A 12,467-nucleotide genomic window follows, 5' to 3' on the forward strand; every position below is an offset into this window, starting at 1 on the left:
AAACTTTTTTTTTTTTTTTTTTTTTTTATATTCCGAGGGAATCTGCTTACAGATACCCCGGCCCCGCGGGGGCAGAGCCGGGGTTATGAAGGGGAGCAGCCCGACCGCACTAAACCCCCGGAGTGTTCCTCCCCTCCGCTGTAGGTGGGGGTACGGGTACGCTGTTGCACTCGTCCGCGCCCCCACCAGCGGCTGGCCGCGCCCTGCGCAGCCCCTCCTCGAGAAGGGAGACACATCGGTCCCCCGACTCCGAATGTGAGGCTCGCCGAACACCAGACGAGCCTTCCATCCCGGGCCCCTTTATGCTGGGCAACGAACTCCCCCGAGTCCGCTACCCAGGGGCCATGGGGGGCCAGGACAGCATCCACTCAACTGTGAAGTTCAGTGGTTGCTCCCCCAGCCCCCGCGGCGGATCTGATGACAGGCTCCGCCGCAACACCTAACGCGCTTCCGCGCGGACTCTCCGAAGAGAGTCCCTTGGAGCGCCCACCACGGGCCAACGTTCGGTCGCGGAGGATAGGACGAGCGGCAACGACACACCGACACGTCTCTTCCCCCGCGGCCCCGCCGCCACTGCATCATTAAAAGCGGTGCAGCCCCGCCAGGGTCGCGGAGGACAGGACGAGCGGCAACGACACACCGACACGTCTCTCCCCCCGCGACCCTCCTCCTCGCGCATCCGCGCGGTCCCGGTGACCAGACGAGCCCGCGCGGAACGCCCTCCTCCTCGGGCCAGCCTAGCACCATCGGCCGGCCCCGTGGGTTCCTCTTAGCTTCACCGTGGGATGAAATCGACCACGGCTACTAGAGCCCCCCCGCCACGACAAGGCGGGAACCCCTTCGGGGGGGTTTTCTCTTAAACCTAACTTAACCTAACGGAACCTAATCATGTCTTTGCGATGAACATTCAACATATCATGAAAGAACAACTGTTTCGTTATAATTCGGTTTTCGGTGTAATGAAATTCGAACAAACGTTATTTGGGACAAAAAAATTTTCGAGTTTGTCATAGGTTACCAAATAAATATTGTGTGTGAAGTTTCCACAACACACCATTTAATTAATGTCCATGAATGGAATGATGTTATGTTTATTATTATTTTTTGAGAAGAAAATACTATTCTAATACTTTATCAACGCGTAAAACACTGGCGAGCTGAAACCGTAACCGTTGCATGTTATATTACCAAAAATCATAGTGTGTACGTGGTTCGCGAGATTTGCCGCGAGCGGTCCGCGTGAGGTTTGCAGTGAGCCTCCGATAACCAGGTCCTTATTCTAGCAAGTGAAGACCGCTTCACGCGTACGCACTAGACCCTCATTACTACATCTGTCACGTTACAGTTACATCTTGCTAATGTGATCCATGTATAGCGGTGAAGTATATGTGGAGCTCAATAATAAGCTTACAGGTACTTAAGAAAAATTCAGAATAAAAAGAACAAATGGAACGCGTCGTTAAGAAGGTCATACAAGTTGTTCCTTTAATTAAAAGTTTTTTCATTTAATGAGAAGGGTGTTCTTGTTCACAAAGAAAATTCTAACAACTTTATAACAGAGTTTTTGCGATTCATTAAACACAAAGACATTGTCTTTTTTTCATTATGAAAGTATGTACGACTTAATCGGTGCAGATATTTTTAATGTGGAATACGTGATTCATCGTATATATATTATATTTAACTATAATTAAATATAAAACATACGTATAATAAAAAAAGAGATTTTGGCACAAAACTCAATTACATACAACATACAACTCCTTGTCAAAGAGTTTGTCCAGAGAAGTATTGCCACCTTACCTATTTCTGCCGCCAAGCAGTCATGTGGGCATTTCTTCTTCATTCGTTGCGGTATTGAAGGGTAAGGGTGCTGGTGAAATCACGGAAGAAAAAATTATAGAAGTGCTTTAAACATCGATAGGTACATACTATGTTAAACGCTATGAAATCTTGATAATGATTGGTTATAGTTTCTAATTTCAAAAATGTAACAAATTCTGCACAGTTTTAGTGTAATTCAATTTAAACTTTACCCAGTTGGCACGCCGTTGATTTTATATTGTAATGTCAATCAGTGTGCTGTCATCTAGCGGTCAATAGCTGAACGACAACAAATTCGAGATGTTCATTTAATTCTCCAAAAAAAGAAGCGATTATAATGCAATGGTGTAAGGTTTACTTTCATTTTCTTGTAACAATAAAATTATCACGATAAACTGAAAATTGAAAATGTATTGAAATTAAATAAAATTAGATTTAACTAAGTAACAGCTTAGAGTAAGTATAATGACATTTTGTTTTGTGTAAACACTGCCATGTTTAAATATAAGAAGATCAAATTTCGCTAGATAGTGTTATATAGTTTTTATTAACTTGGCTGCCGTGTCTTTAAAATCCGCAGCACTAACTTGCAGAACTTTTTTTAATTTTAAATAAGAGAGAAAAGAACTCGCTCATAAAATCTCATTGCTGATTAAAAATAGATTCCTTGTTCCAAAACAAAATCTGAATTTACTTTTAACTTATCCTTTGTTAAAAATGTCAATGTACTTTTCGTTCATATTGAATATTGTCAAAGAATTTTCTTTGAATATTGTTTAAAAAATTATTATTAGAATATTAAAAATGTTCTTTGTTACTTCTATTATAACGTAAAAAATACGTGGTAGCCTAATGATTTAACCTATCGCCTCTCAAACAGAAAGCTTGGATTCGAATCCAAGCTCGCACCTCAGTTTCTTTGAAATGATGTGCGAAATTTAATGAGATATTTACCATGAGCTTTACGCTGAAGGCAAACATTATGATGAAACCTGCAAGTCGAAGAAGGTTCACAACTCTCGGAAAACGTGTGAAGTCTCCAACTCCCCTCTCTGAGAGGAGACCCATGCCAAGAAGTGGGTCGTAACTGGGTTGAAGACAGAGAATACAAGCGCCTGGGATTTTAACCTGACGCTTTGTTAGCGCCAGTGGTTTAAATCGGGATAAAACGTTAAAGCCAGAAATCCAGGGCAAAAACCATTAACAAATGTAGCATGGGGTTCGTAGAAAATTGAGACGCAGACGGAAAGTGCGCAAGGGGTGTGTTAAATAAAAGACAAAACAAAAAGTTATGCGTCTAAGGACTCAACAGTGCGTCCCACGTGAAGTGCGCAAGATTAGTGCCGAAGCTTAAGTATGATAGCATTAAGGAACCACAACGTCTCAACGTCTTTTAGTGCCATACAAATGTTATAGCGGTACAAAGCATTAACAATTTAAAACATAAATTGATTTATCGCACGCTCAGAGGAAAACCGTCACTATCCAAAATTTAAGAATTTTATGTTTATGGCATCATCTATTTTTATTTTCAGTAAACTAGGCAATGCAAAAACAGTAGTTATTCTAGTTTTATTTAAACTGACTTGATGGCGTAGCGACGCTATGTTGTTTTAGGAGAAAGGGGCACGCGGTAACGCATTACCGACATTTTGTCAGTAGTGGCGGGGATCGAGAAAGAAATAGTACTAATTCTATAAAGAAGAGAGTCTTTTTTTGTTTAGTGTCGTTTTGTTGTCATATTTTTCGGTAAGCATCAATATTCTTTTTAACCAATAGCGTATCTATAAAAAAATGTCGCTTATCAAATCGAATTTTGTCTTAAAATTGTAAATCTACTTTAATTTGTTTAGTGACTTCAATCAGTAAGTAATTATGATATTACTTTAAAATCATAACATGGTAATGCCAAAAACGCCACTAATCTATTGTTTTTTGTTGTCTGAAATAGTCAATCAGCTATAATCAACCACGACACTTTTTGTTTGTATAGTCTTAATTCCGTAAATAATTATGAAATTTCTTTCAAATCGTCTCGTAGGAATGCAAAAGATGTCACTTTTCGATATTTTTTATGCCTTAAAATGATTTAACAGATAAAATCAGTACTGTCTCTGTTCCTAAAATCTTTTATTAACCACACTTTGGTTTTTTCGTACTTTTAATTTCTGTAGTTGATTTGAACTGTTATGAATTTTTTTTTCCGTAAAATTGGTGGACAAACTTCATTTACGCGTCACGCTAATTCAAACAAGTTATTTTATTATGCTTTGCATTAGTATTTGAATAAATATATTATATATTGCTTTTTCGCCGTGGCATTATTCCTATGTCTCCAGTATACGTTCAATTTATTGCAGTTAATATCCTACAACTAAATCCAAGATCATTAAAGTTTCAGAGCATTATTGAAGCAATATCTACAAGCAAAATAGTGCCAAGGTACGTGAAGAAGACTATATTCAGCAGTTTACGATGCCTGAGGTACCTTCTAGACAGTTTAGATCACAGTCTAATATTCAACCTACAAAATTCTAATTAGCACTTTATACAGTCGGTAACCTTAAATCTTCTGTTTTTGTTTCCGGCGATGATACCTTTGCTAAACGAAAACCATCAAAAGAGAAGATGGAGCATATTGTTCCAAACTAGCAGAAAAATATAATATCAGCCTTGATACAATTAGCTTTATAGTACCCGTTCAGAGCATCAGAAGAAGATGACTCTTGTCTTGAAAACCAAAAACCAGTGCAACAGTTTTACAAATCGCCATCGGCAATATTGAACGTATACAGTAGCGATTATACTAATTCTGTTCGTACTCACGTTGACAATTTTTTTACTGTATTACGTACGTCACTGTTTTTTTAATTCTATTAACTGGTTTTTACTAATAATTACGATTTTGAAAATTAGGTTTGCTGGGTACGTTTTCTTAGAATTATAAATTTCATACTCAGCACAATTGTTATGTCTTTTATAATAAGTTATTTTTTATTTTTGGAATGTCATGGTGAGACACGAACTCATTAACTGCTTAGTTACTGGTGTCTATTTTTTAACACCATTTGACTTTATGCTGTACTTTAGGGTTTTATGACTATACAAAGTTTGTTATTCCAGTCTATCGTCTTATTCGTTCTAACATCTTTTCTGCTGATATGATTTTGAAATCAGGCTTGTAAAATCCATTTTCCTAAAATACTGTATGCTCAAAGCAAATGTTTCGTCTTAATAAATAGTTATTTTATATTTAGGAGGGATCTTGTGTTGATTTTTCAGAATTCCTTGGTGAGGCATGTCCCTGCGTACTTAATTACACTGTAAGTGTTTAACATTTTGATTTTGTGCCTTTTATTCTAATGGAAAACGAGTATTCAACAATTGTTTACAATAATAATATAATTTACACGTATACTGAAATTTTATTGCCTAATAACCCTTATTATAAATAAAATAATATCCATCAAAATGACGTTACTCCTTAAAAGTTTGTGGGTAGCTACATTTGAAATAAATACAAAAGTGACACTAATGCAAAAAAATAATAATTAAACTTTAAAAAATTTTATTAAGTGATTATTTTTAATTTAAATAATTTTATAGAGAAATAATGTATATGAGTTATCAACATCAGAGTTTAAGCGATAAAAACAATATTAGATCTACAATACCTTAATAAAAAATAAAAAACACTTTCGAAATTTTTAAACGCCGATTACTCAAAACTGTATTTTTTGCATAGTGTCATTAAACTTCTCAGCGTGCGTTATATTATTGGAGTTATCAGAATGATAGGGCGTTTTCCGAGTACAACTAATGCCATCTAGCGGTGACGCAACGGAACTAATGGCGTGTTAAAGTTGTGGTTGTTACACAAGTAAATATTTGTTATAGGTAAATCAAAATTTGTTTAAAATTAATGATATTATTACAAAATGTTTATTTGCTTTCTGATCTAGATGGATCGAAATGCCATTCTATTGAATCGATCCGCATGAAATCATTGGATCGATTTGGATGCCCTGGAATCGATTTTCATAAAAATCAATATCCTTAGTATTGAGAATTTACTGGATTGCAAGGTAGGTATTGTATGGAGTCTCGTTCGTCCAAAAAAGATTTCCCAAATCGAAATTTGTAAAAAGCTATACCAAATATCGTAATTCCCGTTTCCGCCTACGATTTTGGACACTTTGGGTGAAAATCCGGTTAAAACTCGGGCTAGAGTGGGTGGGTATTAACCCTCTGCCCATTTCTGGTTCATAATGACTTGAATTATATTATTAATAAGTATTTTATTACCATATATATATTTATCAAATCTCCGCAAACAATTCTACCCTCATCTAAAAATTAACTTACAAGAGCAATAGTTACACAAACTTCTTAAATATTGTCAAACTAACTTAGTGGTTCTTTGAGTAAGCACTTTGAACGACTAAAATAATCTTAACTAAAGAACACATTTGTTTAAACTATTGATTGAACTCACAGAATACTGTACAAGATAAACAGGTGAAGGAAACGGATTCTTATTTTCGAAGTTAGACTTATGCATAACGATTTACGTGGGGTCCAGTCCAGTACAGCACCCTGAGGCACTCCCTTGATTGCTTACATGAAGCTACCCTCTTTAACTTTTCGATTGGGTTACAAAAATTTAAATCGAATTCGGTCTTTATTTAGGTTACAAAGGACGGTTAAACTGCGGAAATACGTACTCCTCAGTTTTGGGCATGAAATTTTAAATTGTTCCTTTATACTTGTTTTGATGTTTAGGCAGATTGGTTATATAAAATTTTGGCATATTACTCAGTAATATAAGGTGAAGACATATAATATTAAAAAGAAAATACTAACTCAGTATTAGTAGATATAAAATACGTTATCTAAAATTTACAATCATTCGAGAAAGCACTCATAACTGTAATAGTTTACAATAACTTTCAGTCAAAATGATGTATAGTATGACGCAGATTGGACTTATTCTCCTAAATAGTATACTATATACTTAATATTGATATTGAAGATAAAAGTTTTTTAAAACCTTATAATATCGTACCCAGCAGTTTCCTCTTTGGTGAAAGAAATTGCCAGCCTTCTGCTTACTGAAGGCTTTAAACAACGCGAGCTAAAAGCTCCTTAGCGAGATTCTTGCCTATGACCCTCAGAGTCGTCAATTCTACACAATCTAATAACAAAGGCATTTAACCAGTGCATTCTAATAGTTGTATCCTACGGAGCTGAGACGTGGACGTCAACAACAGATCTCATCCATAAATTGAATGTCGCTCAGCATATGGTGAGGCGAGTTATGGTTGGGTTTCTCTGATGGACCGAATTCCTAATGAAGTCATACGTTGCAAAGTCAATATTAAGCAGCATTGGGTCGGACACGTCTACAGGTTTGATGACTGATGAACCAGACTTACTCTAAAGTGGCGACCACGTCAAAGTAAACGTAGTGTAGGACGCTCTGCAGAAAGATGGATGGACGACCTGAGAAAAGTGGTAGCGGCTGGATGCGGGTGAATAGAACAAAGTTGTAGCACTGGCTGAGCCTACTTTGACGGCGGAGTATGTGGCACACATGCTTCTTGAGGTATCGGAGAGGGTACAACATTCACGTAGATAGCATTTGAGTATGCAAATATAAATCATATATATTATTTGTTTTTTTTCAATAAACCAACGTTTTGGGCCCTGTCAGATTTCATGGTCACGGCTGGCTTAGGTGGCAGTCATCAATAAGTTATGTCTAATGTTACAAAAGTTATTAATTTAAATACCTTATTTTTAATTTACCTAAAAACATAAAATTACGCTGTTTATTATTTATTTTTACTATAATATGGTTTCTTTATTCCTCCTCTTCCGTCTGTCCCTCACTGCTGAGGATCGTGTCTTTGAGCTAGTACACCGTCAATCATTGCACTCTGTCTTTGGCTAGGTGGAATGCGATGCTCCCTGGTACTGCCAGACTTTGTCACCTGGTCACACCATCATTTCGAACTTCGACCTCTAGGTCGTTTGCCCTCAATTCTGCTCATAACAACAATAATATTTTTACAATAATATTCGACATAATTAATTGATGACTTTAGCATCTCCGTTAGCCGTGACCATGGGACCTGTAAAGGTCCTAAAACGTTGGTTCGAAAAAACCAATGTACGCGATTTAGATACGAAAACCTACGAAATCGATATACACATATATAGGTTTGTCAATTGATCAGTACATTTTCGTCATGATGGACACACGTTTCACTTACGTTCGCCCTAAGTCGCCACATTGCAGAAATTAATTCTCCCTACATATCTTTTCAGTCGAACTTGACAACGCTTAGCGACGCAACATGTTTTCATGTAGCAGATTATCACGCTTGGCTAAGTGTTTTCCCGTTAGAGCAATTTATTATTAAAGTGCAAGTTCCTCATTTTCAGAGAGAAGGCGACGTGTTGCGCTTCAGAAATTCAATTACATGCCTTCCTCCTTACTCAGAAAACTTTCTTGAACGTATATGGCTATGTTTGGAAGAACGCGTGAGTCATACAAAAAAGTGGACTTGTAACTACTACATTGATTTTCTGCTTTGTCGAAATTGGCTTTGTGGAAAATATAAAATAGAAACATCATCTGGATCTAACAAACATTTCTTAAATTAATTCATCCCGATTCTTAGAGACCCAATTGGCTCGAGAGCGCGTTAGAGAAGTTTAGTAGCTATAGAGCTCCTTGTGAAAGAGTTCGGTTAGGGAAGTACTGCCACCTTTCCTATTTCTGCCGCCAAGCAGTAATAAGTAAGGGTACTGGTGAAATTGCAGGCACATAGGATTTGTCAACTTATGCCTCAAGGCGACAGGCGCAGTGGTAGCGCCCTCAGATCTTTGTGATTTAAAGTTCTACTGACTGGCACTGCAACTGTTATGGACAGGCATTTGTTAATTGGTATCATAAAAAAGAGAAAATTATCATAGAACAAACATTTTGATAAAAAATGTTGGTGTTCTCAAAATCGTACTGTAGACTTAAATAAGACAACCCTCAGTACTAGAAATTAAGTGATCGGAGAAATCAGGATGTCGCACCCAAGGTTGTATGGAATGCAGACGTATAATAATATGACGATGAATAATAGATCATACTTTTTAAGACATGGCAAAGAGACATTGTTATGACCGTGAAAATAGATTTTATTTCAGTGAAAAAAGAAGAAAATGTGGATTTTGTATTGAATACAATTGATAAAACTAATATACTAGAAAAGATTTCAAACATTTTCAACGTAGCATTTCGATTGATACTAAGAAACCTTATTCTTACAGTAACTGTCTTTTCTTGAACGAAGCGAATTTAGTAACGCTTTGAAAATGCAACTTTATTTGAATTTAGGATAAGAACATAGCGTTCGAGAATTAGTCTTCATGAGTAATACAAAACATGTTGGGCAAATACTTTTATTTTCTTTGCAAAAAGTGTTCAAATCAAACTTATCATGACTAGTCCAAAGTTAATTCGAACAAGAAATAATTCTCCACTATTCGCCTTAAAACGTTAGCTACTTAGTATCTAAGTAAAACTCTTCATCCAAATAAGCGGTTTAGTTTTAAACAACACTATAAGTGCAAAGCAAAAGGCAAAGTTTCGTAAAAAGTGCAAATATATAAAAACCCGGCTACATTATCTCAGTGCCGTCACTTAGCCGAGCGTCCGCGTCTGCATAATTTATTAAAATCTTATTAAAAACTGTCACCGAACAAAAAAGAAAGTTCGGTATTATAAAAGGTCTCTATTATGTCGTCCACTTCGGCTTTTGTAGCAGCAAGTTTTTTAATTACGTCCCGATTTACTTTGTCTTCTTTAGCTGCGTTTATTTTATGTTTAAAGGATATTGGATTATTGAACATCTTATTATCTTTGTTAGATTGTCCCTCGGTGTTATTAACGAAAATTTTATCTTTAAATTTGAGTGTCAATTAATAATTTGGACAAACTAAAATTACTTTTGACTTGTGCCGTCAATACAGTTGCCATAAGTAAAATAAGTTTTATTTAGATCATCAGTTTCACCATGGGTACACATTTTAAATAATTGTAATAGAAGAGTGGTTAGCATATTGATTATGGTTATTGTGTTTGTACCCAGAATGTTATAATGAAATCGATTATAACGCCAGATAGCTTCATCTAGTTTGAATGCGTTTGCTAAATCGTGGAGTTGTAATATTTCCTCAAAGTAAATTACCATGTCTACTATCCGGTTGTGGAATTCCCTCCCTCAACCTATCAAACATTTCCCTTCTATTGATTCCTTCATACGATGTGTCAAGAAATATGTCCTTAACTTTTAAGTTCCGTGTTTTCTCTCCAACCTCTTCATTTATTTCTTTATTAGTCAGTGTTATTATTGCTTAGTGTTGTTTTATGTAGTGCTATTATTTTTTGGTGCCCATTTATTTCAGTATATCCTACAAAAGTATATACATAAATATTATTATCTACATGTACACATTATTATTCAATATGTATGGTTATTATATTCGAAACACTTCTACTCCTTGAATTTCTATACTAAGATGCCAAGAAGAAATTGCAAACTTAACACTTACAGCCGCTTATTCTATATTAGTTTGTTCTATTAACTCTAATTCCTGATTGCGTTGTCATTGTAAAGTTGTTATATGCAATTAAACATAATTCATTCAAGTTTTCTTGAAGTCAATTCTGATTCACGGGATCAAAACAATGTGATTATAAATATGGTGTAATATTAAAGCCGTAATAGCATAATGGTTTGACCTACTGCCTCTGAAGCAGAGGCTGTGGGCTTGAATCCGGGATTTTCGGAATAAGTGCGAAATTTACTATGAGCTTTTCGATAAAGGAAAACATCGTGACTTGCACGTCCATGAAGGTTCATAAACCTCGGTTCAAAGTGAAGTTCCCAACCCGCATTGGGCCAGCGTGGTGGACTATGGCGTAAAACTCTCGCCTGAAAGGAGACCCGTGCCCAACAGTGGGACGTATACATGGGTTGATGATGATTTGTAACAATGCCTTTTGGATTAGTAGGGATTTGTTATAAATAAGATACTGAAACAATTAGGCTCGAGAGCGCGTTAGAGAAGTTTAGTAGCTATGAAGCTCCTTGTGAAAGAGTTCGTCTAGGGAACTTTAGGGGACTTTCCTATTTCTGTCGCCAAGCAGTTATAAGTAAGGGTGTTGGTGAAATTGCAGGCACATAGGATTTGTCAACTGCAACTGTTATGGACAGGCACTAGTTACTTGATATCATAAAAAAAGAGAAAATTGCCACAGCACAGACATATTCATACAAAATGCTGGTGTTCACAAAATCTTACTATAGACATAAGTCAACACTCAGCACTGGAAATTGAGTGATGAGAGAAATCAGGATGTCGCAAGGTTGTATGAAATCCAGACATATAATCATATGACGATGAATAATAGGTCATACTTTGTGTCAACAGTGGGACGTGTACATGGATTGATGATGATTTGTAACAATGCCCTTAGATTAGTAGGGATTTGTTATTAAATAAGATACAGAAACAATTAGGACTGAAAATAATTTTTATTCCAAAGACCGTCTAAAAGTGTTTTTCAAGAATTAAAAAACTTTACTAATAAATGAAAATTTGTTATACACAACTAAACACATGTAATAACTACTTTCTTACAATAACTACTTTACAACTACACGTACACTAAAGAGTTTACAAAACTGAGAGTCCATTTATTTCAATGAATCCCGCCTCGTTCATTCGATACAAATCTATTATTTACTTTGGAAATACCAAGTGCTCTAATAGTAGAGGGTTCTCGAGATCAAGCTTGTCTAGGATAGGCCCTTGTAGGAAAACGTTTGTAGAAATGTTCCGCACATTTTTGTGACATTTTGTTGCGCATGCTGAAAGGAGTTTTCAGCTATACAGGCTGTTTAATTGAAAGTGACAACATACTTATAGAGTGCGTTATATTCCTGATTCTGAACCCAAAGAAATAATAAAGTAATGAACTCAACTATATAAAAAAAAATATATTTTTTTTTTGTCGACTACTATTTGTGAACAACATTAGTTATCGAAATCTATGCACATCACTATTATTGCTCCGACGCCGCGGCGAGCGGCGGCGTGGCTTTGTTCTCAGGGGGGGCGCGGGCGCATACGTGAAATTGCTGTTTGCAGCAGAGACCGTGCACGCGCAACCTTGGTCTAACGAAGACACGTAAATTATTTGTACTTCCACTCGCCCGATCGCCGCAACATGGATATTTATTCCAACATCGAATTGACTGAGATTTTGCGACTTTACGCAATAAGTGGTGACGATGTGAGGCAAGCTATTGAAATGTTCCCAAATCGGAGTTTACTCGGAGGAGGTGAACAGTGTCGAAGTGTTGCGTGAGAGGATTATCTCAGCATTTTATACTGTGAGACAAAATGTGTTTGTGTTGAACAATTTAAAACAAAATGTACTATGCCGTGCTAGACATTGTGGAAAACGGTGGACTTGTTCCGTACCACGTAAGTGTAAATAAACTGTATATAACTAAAAAATCAATCATTGTAAATAACTTGATTTCACATTTTTAACAACGCCAAAAACCTCAATT

The sequence above is a fragment of the Hyposmocoma kahamanoa genome, unplaced genomic scaffold, assembly GCF_003589595.1.
Source record: "Hyposmocoma kahamanoa isolate Upper Pololo Valley unplaced genomic scaffold, ASM358959v1 66, whole genome shotgun sequence".
In the NCBI taxonomy this organism is placed as follows: domain Eukaryota; kingdom Metazoa; phylum Arthropoda; class Insecta; order Lepidoptera; family Cosmopterigidae; genus Hyposmocoma; species Hyposmocoma kahamanoa.